Genomic DNA, 11,245 nt, shown 5'->3' with positions numbered 1-11,245 from the left:
GCTGAAAATCATGTTTTTGGATTCAGACATTAAGAACAATTAATTGTGACATCTGACCTTATGCATCAAAGCTCACTGGTGCATTCTGTACATGACTGTTTGTAACCCACTTAAACATCTATGGAAAAGCAACTCCTCACACAGACAACTCCTCGGCCTCATGACTACCAGCTCAAACACAGGCTGAAGCACACGCACCGTCCACCTGCATTAACACCTTACTGAGGAACAGTTTCCTGGACTTTGAAAGATTTGTAGACTTTCTAGAAACTGTCATATTTCACTTTCATTTTAGAGTCCTGTGGTACCTTCCGCCTGATTTCTGGCATGTTGTGGCAGATCTTCCACAAATCTTGTATCTGTGTGGACAGTCTGGCTGCTTCCTTTTTCCAAAGGACTGTTAACCCACTTCCATCTCAACTGAGGTCATATGATATGAAATGGACATTCTGCTCCGCAGTAAAGTTACACTTAACATGATACCAAGTGGATGGAACAGGGGCACATGTTATACTTTATTATATAAATGATTCGCTTAACAAGCTTTAAATGTGTTTTTACAAGGTCGCAGTGGCACTGCCTGAAACACTAGTGCTGTTCAAAGAATTACATAGCACATCCTGTGACATCTTTCATGAAATACTGCATTTGTTTATGAATGATTTATAATGATATTATGACATGCCAATGAAAGTATATTACATAGATGTGTTACTTCATATTTCCCTCGTCCTTGTCAGCATAAGGTGGCAAAAACCCTCTCAAAAATTAAACCTCTAAACTATTCTGCACAACTTTTGCTGTAAATTATGAACATGAAGATATTTCTGCAGTGGAAAACTTTGCACAAATTGTGAGTGCTCAGGGTCCCCGCAGTTTGTATGTGATTGCCCCCTACGATCAGACCAAGGACAGAATACAAGCATATTATTCAAGATGCTTGTGCTTCGTCCCCAGAAGGCTGCTTATTAATATGAATGTGCTGTGTGCACCAGTTCCTGCTGTTGTGATGATCACACACTGGTCCTCACACAGAGTCTGCGGATTTATCACGGACTCTGTGCTGGTGAAAACACATTTGGGCCATAGCTGCTGTGCTCATCTGGCCTAGAGGAACACATCAACATCTCAAATGCCTCTTCAGTGAGTCATTCAGTCCTCATCACATACCTCCCTCCTCAGCCTTCCTCACATGGCAGCAGTGAGTTTAAAATGAGTTTCAAAGGATTAGCCAGAATCCAATCGACTTATACAGCCTCTATCATAATAGGCTTTAATCTGCAATAATGATAATAATAATAATAATAATAATAATAATAATAATAATAATAATAATAATAAAAGGGCATGAACCAAGTAAAATAAATTTTAGGCTTCTGCTAATAGTGTGCAAGTCATAACAGTGACCTACTTTACATTTCCGGCAATATCATATTTGAGGATTGTACAATTCCTTAAGTTTAAAATTTGAAAAGGGGCACCCGCTTAGTTTATTTCCCTGTGCACTGTAATGAAACTTCAGAGCTTTCAGTGCAATGATGACTCCCTGCATTGGGACTTGTATTCATTCATACTCTCAGGCAATGTAAATGAATATCATCACTGAATTACTGCACATTACTTTACGCACTTAGGCTCTCCATGAATATTGATGAGAAGGAGTCCAACTTGGGATTTCTCTTCATTTATTTGGTTAATTAACATGTGCATTAATACTAATCTGAGTAATGGATTCAATATTTTTCAAACACTTGAACAAATATCTGGTCCTGTATGGAACTTGTGAGGGACAGGTTTCATTATACCCTCCGGTTATGACGATGACAAGGCCCATATGATATGTGCAAAATAGCCGTTGAACTGCTAACATTATAAAGTTAGTTCACATGTACAGGCTGCCTGAGATAGCAATGTATTCCTTTGAGCCCCACAGGACAACAGCCTGTAGCTCTTAATTGGTTGAAGCCAGAGGTCCACAGTGCTGGCTCAGGGGAGCTGAGGCTCCATACAGTTTCATCTTTAAAAGTCATCAGCAAATTACTGCGGGTCTACTGGTTCTGCTTTAGGGGAAACTACAAGTCTACTGTCTGTGCGTGGAAAGGAGTGCTTTGGCATTTGAGACAATTTACTTGTTCACAATGTTACTGTCAGCCTAACATCCTACCCTTTCCCCCCTGAAAACTGTACTATCCCTCTGGGAGATATCAGTCTTACTTGCATTGAAAATATATGCATCCCTGAAGCTGCTTATAGTGCAATTACAGTTTGTATATCAAACACTCATCGCTAATGGGCTAGCCTTTTGGTAACAAATAATTTCAAACTGTTAGACTGCCGTGTCTCTCTTCATATTCTGAATGTCACAGATAAATTCTTTAATCTATTTAAAAATTATAGCAAAACTTATAAAACAAACTGGAAAACTGGATTTGGGATAAGCGGTATGGTGCTCACACGGTTATCTGTTGGAAACCAGATGCTACCAGTGTATTAACAACAGACAGTGCATCTTTCCAAGAGAAAAAATGGGCAGCTAATTAGAGGGACAATATAAAAATGATTATGTTGAACCCTCTGCTCTCCACTTAGAAGTGTGGGAAGCCCTCCATGACACAGGTGGTATTTTACAATATAACAAATGCCATCGTGCGACCAGGTCTTTGCCCAGCGTTTACCCACAGAGCAGAACTCAATCATTCACCCGTCAAGGAAAATGTCAAGCCTCACTGCACCGTAGGAGCAAACTGCAGAACCAGCAGGCGTGCTGCTTTAAAGAAACAATTTAAAAAATGTTTAGTGTTAAACTTCTGCAGAGGCCATTTCTTTTTCATTTCATTGTTTTCTTACAGTGAGCGCTGTGAAATGAAGTCACGTTCTGCCTCGGCGTGGTCAATACCTGGTGAAGTCTGGCTTATGGGCCTTGTTATTTACTTCTGCTGCATCCTGTTCTTGTGTGGTCTAGTGGGGGTGGGTGGGCGGGGGGGGGGGGGGGGGGGGGGGGGGGGGGGGGGGGGGGGGATGTCTACTGCACACAGCCATCCTATTGAGGCTGCAGTTTATCATGAACCAAGAGCTAAATCTGCGCACGGCCACATTTAATATACGAAAGTGGACAGGTGTATCTCAAGAAAAGCTCAAGGAAAAAATTATTTGACAGTGTGCCGTGCCCATATTTGGCTGGGACTACTGCACTGCATTGCGAAATGGTTTTGGGCAGCGACAGGGGAGACGTGTTGAAAAGTCAAGGGGCTGTCAGGTGGTCCGTCTGTCAATTCGGGACAGCTCTGACAAGCATGAAAGAAACCCGGCCATCACCTCTCCCAAGGAAGGAGGGTTTCAACTGGCGAGGCTCTGCCCGCCTCATCGAGCAAAGCGACTCCTCTGGTCGATTGGGCGCCTGTGGTGTGCCTTTGCCCACCGTGACTGCGGCGAGCGGCTCAGCTGGTGAACCGCTCAGGAAAAAAATGTCGGCTGGCTGAACACGCTGGCTGGGTGGCCTGCGCTCCCCTGACTTTTTACGGAGGACGCTGTTGCAATTAGGCTGCAAATATGACTGCGCAGAACAGGCAATAGGGGGGCCTTTCCAAGAAAAGGAGTGAGCCATGGCTAGGCTCTGTGCTTCTGGCAGGGCTGGGGCTGGTGGTAGTAGCAGATACGGTGCGGAGGAGGCTATAATCCTCCCCTGTGGCTTAAAAAAAGCGCAAGTTTGTGACAGGGGCTTCAGGGGTTCCAATATCTGCAGGTCATATCAAAATTCTGGATGACTCACAAAGGATGGGACACAGAAGGTCGCTGGCGGGGCAGTGTGGGTCTGCGTGACATGGACCGAGCCGAGCCGAAGGCTCGCTGACATCAGTGCTGTCCTTTCGCTTTCTGACAACAATAACAGCCGAGCTTCGGCCTCTGCTCCCTTTCTCCCCGCTGAATCACTGGGCAGCACTTCATGTGGAGTACGTATTTTTCAGTTTCAATTTCAGCTGAAGCTGACATAAAAAAATAAAAAAAACTGAGGGTGGGCATAATGTGAATTTGATCTCCCTCCTCTTTTTCTTGCTGTCAATCGGGCGATGGCAACAACTCTGCGGGCTCCAGACACATCTGGGTCAGTTGCTGCCAGCAATATCTAAAGTGCCTGACAATGTGTGAAAGTCCGGTATAAAGGGAATGCCCTTTTCACCTACAGAGCCACCCACAGAAGCAACACATTAGGCACTCTCTCACTGTCCCCCAACTGACTCTCTCTCCCTCCCTCCCTTCTTGCCTCCTTCCCTCTCTCCTCCTCACTCTCTCTTCCCCAATCTCACTCTTGCTCTGTTTCTTAATCTCCTTCTCCCCCATCTCACTCTCTTTCTCACTCATCCCCCCCCCCCCCCCTTTCGATTAAAGTGCTTTATTGAACCTGGCACACCACAGGTAAATATTGCCAAAGGAAAAAATACAATCAATGAGAGAATAAAGCCACAAAGAAACCGCTTAATCCAATCTTGAAAAAAACAATATCAACCAGCCAGAGCAGTATTGGTGGGGTGTTAATAAACAGAGCCAAACCTTTGTGCCATAAACAAAAAGATGAAGCACTGTCTTCCTTCCCCTTTCCTGCCCTCCCTCAAATCATAAATGCATTTTACTGGTGTGACACTAGGCACTGTGTCGCAAGAGCTGACAGCAGCACAATGAATCACAGGGAATAAATGATAACGGGGGATTTTCATTTTAAATAGAGGAACATGCTGTCTCCCCATGTGACTCAACAAAATGTCTCCCCATGTGATTCTGCAGAATTTCTACCATTTTGAACTTTTATATTTAATCAATAACATAAAACAGGGACACTAAAAACAACAATAATAACCATGACACATAATCTCTTTTTCCGTCACTCTGTACCCTGGCTTCTGAAAGGCCAATAGCAGGGGTAAATGCTGTGTACACGGGTGTCTGTAAAGACACGGACAGTAAAAGGTTAGACGGGACTGCAGCTGCATGTTGACCACGGCACTTTGACATTCAGTCAGTCACAGCTGGTCCCATCCAATCTCTCTTCTCTGGCCTACATGAACGGGGTCAAACCACGCACGACCTCACGGCGTGGCAGGCATCACATCAGCCAGCCATTTCGTAAGAGTCGAGCCGCTCTGCTTCCCATATCTGTGGAATGGCTCCGTCCGTAACCAGTATTACAGCTGTAGTGCGCTTAATAATGGATTGGGAGGGGGACTGGTAAATGCCTCCACGCATCACGTCGGCAGGGGTAGCGTGTTTCCCCCAATCGGCGGGCTCCATTACCCGCGCTCACGGGCAATACTGGAGAGCGAGAAGTAAAAGCCTGCGCGCGCACCCAAGAGAACAGAGCGCGAGGGAACTTTCAGAAAGATGAAAGAGTGATAAATGTTCCCCTTCAAAAATGTGAGAATAACTTACACTAGGCCTACTGAAGAACCTCAGCACATGAAAACACACAGTAGCTCATCTTCGCCCAACCGTCTCATATCCAAAAAAACACTTAATGAGTTAGCTTAATCTATAGAGGTTACAAGAAAAGTGCATTTTATTAAAGAGGAGCATTATTTAAGTTGGAGAGCTGGATTTTGGTTGACTTTGATCGATGTACTGAAAGTGCAGGACTCTGTAGGAATCCTACAGAGAGCAGGAGCGCTATAGAGAGAACTGATAAGACGTGGTTTGTTTATCAGAGCAGTTCCCTGGGCTCAGCATTAAAGGACTGTTCCAAACTCCCCTCTGCTTGTCTCAGTTAAATTAAACACAAATAATTATGCTTCATGCAAACATAAAGGAGCCAACAAAAGCAGGAAAAGATGATATTTAAAAGATAGTTTTACAAGACCCAATTTTACCAGCTAAGTCAGTATGCACAGTTTCACTGGTACTGTACTGCATGTGGATCCACTACAGGCAGAATCTCTGAGGCAGGTATCTGATGGGTTGCGAAGAAGGTTGTATACAGTCCTGACCTTTGTGAGAAGACTTAAATTACTATGCTACATCACAGAAAATGTACATTTAATCAATTCAGAATGAAAACTGCTTTCTCTCCAGGTTGCTCAAAGTTTAGCTAATGTCACATACTCAGCACTACAATCCAGTGATCGCATACTACCCGCAAGAAGTTGTGACGAGAATGTTAAACATGCCAGCAGATGAGCTGGAATGTCAATTCTAACTGTAAACAGACTAACCCACATGTCAAACATGACCTAGAAACATCTAATTAATGAAAATGAATTGCATATTGCCTACTGCAATCCCACAAAAAGTGTATTTACAACTGTCCACATGGTGTGTTCGGAAAGCGCTGTCCTGAAAGCTATTAACTTTATACATTATGTATGCGTTACTTTCATTTCACACGTTCAATTCACCCTAAAATGGAATCAAGCTGCATGCAAAAGCTAGATGTGGGTTCACTGAACTCCATCACATGGTGATATATGTACGGTTCATTTCAATATGACACATTTCATACAGAAAGGCCTTACCGTTCTGTTGAGAGGCAAGTATGATTTTCATCAGTAATCTTGAAATCTGGTATTTTGGAGCTGATTGGGATAATACCATACAAACCTTCATGGTTTTATTCTATAAGTCTTACATTGTCATCTCCGCTGACACAAATTGTACAGTCTACTGTTTCTCACCAGAAAAAAGCTATTGCCATCCCATCTCAACAGCCTTGGCAAACAAACAACTGACTACTCCTGCAATCACACAATGTAAAATGTGAAATCAAAGCTAACAAGCAACAAAAACAGTTTTCAAATACATATAAACAGTGTGGATATGTTTGTGAGGATTACTCCATTCCACCCCTACCCAACAATCACAGGCTCTCAATCTGACAAACCCCAGACACATGCAAAAAACACACACACACACACAGTTATTCGGCATACTTCCTCCAGAAAGGATCCCATTTTTGATTTCCATTTCAGCCAATTAAAAAAAAAATCCAATTCAGTGTCGCTTCCCATCTGAAACATGAGAAAAAGACAGGAGGGACATGGGTGGCAGAATCAAACGTTTATCATTATCATCAATAATTGCCTTTAAGAAGCTGCAGCTTTCTAAGCAAAATGATACTGTTCAACTCAATCTATCTTTGTAAAGTCAGACACGCCTGTGAACCTACAGCTCATTTCTGAAGTGTTCTGCTTTGCTGAATCTTGTCATTATCTCAGGTGGAATTTCATCAGCAGCGCAAATCTGCAAATATGATTTTCTTAGACTGCTTTCAATTAGGCCGACCTGGGCCAATCAAGCACCGCCAAAAGATTCGGCTTACATAGGGGAAATCCGAAGTGCTAACACGGCCCAAGAAATCCAATTTGCTTGTTGTTCCTGTCAGCCTTTGCCTCTCTTTAGGAGAACCCCTGTGATAATCGTTCAGCAGTTTCCAGTCAGCCATTTAATGCATTGAAATGTCTTCGAAACAAGAAATCACTCATACTAACAACTGTTAAGTGAACATAACAAATTGATCAAAAACAATGCATCCTGGCTAGCCAAACTACATTGTGTGAAACAATAAGCATTCGATGGCAGCTGTGGGATTGCCTCCAGCAATGCCTGTGAGTGTATAGTGGGATAGTGGTTTGATTTGTGGGGCTAAGGGCAACCCTTCATTTAACCAGTCTACAAGACATTTTTGTTCCCCCAAGGAGATATTACTGAAACCCCCAGGACAGTACAATTGTTCTAATGAAGATGTACTAGCTGTGAAAATATTTTTTGTTGTACCATAGTATTTATCAACTATGTCCGCATTTCTAATTGGGCCTAATTGGGGAGATTAGATCGATTTTTCCCCCGGTACCCCCACTTCACCACCAGTTTTGCAGTGCAAATAGACACATGCCTGATACCATACAGCTTGTTTCCCTGCCACCTCCCTTGACTGTTTCAGTCCCATTACATCTTTACAACATTATGTTGTTGTCGGTTGCACAGACCACAATGTGAAAAACACTCTGCTTTGATGTATGCCCTGGTCAAAATGGGCATCCTGTGAGAGCACTAGCTGGACTGGTTCTCTTAGTTTATATATGACATTGAGCAGAGGGAGATGCTTAGAACATTTCAAAACAAGGGGTAATTTCTTCCCCAAGGACGAATGAACGCAGGAGCAACCAAGGACAGTCTCACCAGAAGTATCTGATCTGCATAAAATCTGAGGATAAGACACTGTTAAACATCTGCTCTTAATTTCCCAGGTAATGCCAGGCCATGAAAAAAAACTGTTTCCTAATTCCCTGAAGGCACATGCAAATGTTCTTTAGCATTTCCTACTACCGGGCCACAGCAAATTCTTTTTAATGATGAACTTCTCTGCTCAAGGAGAGAGTACGGCAGGGTTGATCGTGGTTCCTGAGCAGTCTTCTCACACTGATGTCCGAGGTTACAGACAGCCAGGCAGTTCTTTTGAAAGGTGTCCTCAGCAAGATGAAAGTCCGATTGAAAGGGAGCAGAATCGACAGCTAAACGTGAGATGAGAGCTCAAGGTTTTCTCCTTTACTGCGCCAAAAAAAGTAGGAACAGCGGGGCAGAAAGATAATAGCAGCTAGAAACGCAGTCACTTGGGGCTCCTCTGCACTGCCCAACCTAATGAAAACGTTGAAAGTTTGACATTTTATTGTGGGAAAAAAAACTCACTACTGTGAGTACAGCCTGTATGATCTTTGCTTTAGAGCTGTTCCATATCACCCACAGAAGCTCAGAACTGCCCATTCATTATTCATGAGCGCCACGATGAGAGAAAGGAATGTTTAAAATGTCCAGATAACCGAGAGAATTTTTAACAGATAACTCCCTGACCCAGCTGTTTAATACTCACTCCGGCCCTTGTAAGTAGTGTCGATGTCTCACTTTCTAAAATCTGCCATTTTGAGCAGAAGTTGTATGCTATGAATAATGGGAAACATAGCAGTGTTCCAGTAGGGAAGGGTTTTGGTGGTTCCATAACAACACATTTTAATGTAATAGATTTGCTGCACACATGCCCTCAGAAGACAATGTCAATGGCAATTAGTAGTGAATGGCGTACTTACTGAATGATTATTTTCACCCCATGTCAGTTTCTTTCCTGTAGAGATGGGTGTCATTCAAGATAATGCCCCTGTCCCCCCTAACACAAGTATTTTCCCAGTGGTTCGAGAAGCATGACATTAATATTATCCATGTGTTATCTATGTGTCATAGCTTTCTCCATCATCAAATCTGAACCCACCACAGCAATTGATATTGTGGAATGATGCCACAGACAGTGTTTTTCCACTTCCTTCCATTATGAATGAGCTGATTAGATTTATTTTGGAATGAGAGGTGTTGTTCACCGGGGAAGTGTGAAGGATATAATCTGTGGATATAAACTATCAACCGCAATGAATTATTCTGTCTTTTTTGGGAAGCTGTCTCAACAGTTCTCAGCCCAGAGGAAACACTAAGTAATTAATCTGTGGTTGTGATAAAGAGCAGCCAGGTGTTATTAAAGGAGATTTGTATTCGGAGAGAAACTCAGAGCAGAAGTACAAATCTAGGATCAGGTTTCCTGTGTCCATATCCTACCCTTGACCATTATGGCCTAAAAGGCTAAACTGATCCTAGACCAGTAGACAGCTCATCCTGAGAATAATTTGAGCACAGGTGAATCACAGTGAACTCTGGCTGCTTGCTGCAGATTTCTTGGGGCGTGTTGAGATTGGTAGTATTAATAATAAAGGCTGCCTGGGTGGTAAGAAAAAGGAATTCCAATAAAGTGGAAATGCACATTCTATTTAAGTACATTTCCTGTCACCACACAACTGGCACAACCACAACCTTGATTTATTAATGTATTTATGTATAGACTGCATAATCAATTCATTTTTTCATCCTGTTCTATCCAACATAGATTTATTTGGGTACGCACGTTTGTGTTGCGAAGCATAATTTAATTCATGAGTAGATTTAATGGAAGAAACCGTGAAGCATGACAAACATATACATTGCACCTCCGGCGACTTCTCTGTCCAGCTGTCGACTCTATTTCAATGCCTCCTCCATAGCCTGTGATCATGCTTGTCCACAGCTGATGTATGGAAGCAGTGCTGTTTTTACTTTTTAAAATGTGAAATATAGTGCCGCTACAGATATAACTGTTACCGTATACGCCAACTTTAAAGCCACATTATATTAATCACTCACAATCCCCCGCTGGCTTTCTGATGCCTTTCTAAAATAACCATAATAAAACATAGCTGATGATTTGACACATTTGATTTATAGGAAATGGAGTTTGTTTACACATTCATCATGAATGGCTTTAAATGTTTTCGTCAGATGACCTGTACATGTAGACCAGCTAGTAACAGCAAATTGTGTTAACTTTTCTACCTTGCAACATACACTTCATTCAGTGTTGGGTTTATATGATAATTCACCTCTTATTCACTCTTATTTCAATGATTACATAACAACATATTGCCATGCCACAGGACTGAAGTAACCTGACAGTTAATTGAGGGGGCATGAGTAGTGCACTCTGTAGATCATACTTCTACACTGTACACTATTGTGAGAAGTACACTATTGTTAAGGGGGCGATATATGCACTTTACTGATATTGACCTAAATAAGGGATCAGGCCTAATGATAACACTTGTCAGGGTGATGCTCACTTTGTCCAAAATGTACACGTGGAATAATGTACTGTTCTGAGCATTCCATTGAAATGTAGGAAATGATCACGATTTAAGTAGAAGAGGTGTAAAGGCAGAGCTCAGCTTCACCCCTGGTGTGTGATTTCTGAGCGTCTCTATCCTCTTTCCACCTACCTCAGAAGTTCTACGCAGCAATGGAGGAGTGGCGTTCATTTAAAAGCAGGACTAAAGCTGAACACAAAGGACAAATGAGCGCAAGACACAAAACTGTCTAAATCAATTCCCTCCGACAGATTAAAATGGAAGGGTCAGCACTACAGTCTTCAACCTCCTTTTACGGGGCTGCAGTAAGGGAAATTAGTTTTGACACATCAAGACGACCGAGGGAAATGTTTTATGAATACATTTTCGACCTCCCTTCAAAGGTGAAACGGTGTGTGATGTGGTGGCAAGGTAAAGATGTTGAGGTTAACCTGACCTAACCTCCTAACCTCCACTTTGTATATTCTAACTGGAAGCTGAAAAGAACTGAGTCTACCACTGGCAAAAATGTATTTAGATAAATCATAGGGAAAACATTTCTGTATAAATAT

The sequence above is a fragment of the Anguilla anguilla genome, chromosome 6 (assembly GCF_013347855.1).
Source record: "Anguilla anguilla isolate fAngAng1 chromosome 6, fAngAng1.pri, whole genome shotgun sequence".
In the NCBI taxonomy this organism is placed as follows: domain Eukaryota; kingdom Metazoa; phylum Chordata; class Actinopteri; order Anguilliformes; family Anguillidae; genus Anguilla; species Anguilla anguilla.
Note: the sequence above shows the minus strand (reverse complement) of the source record.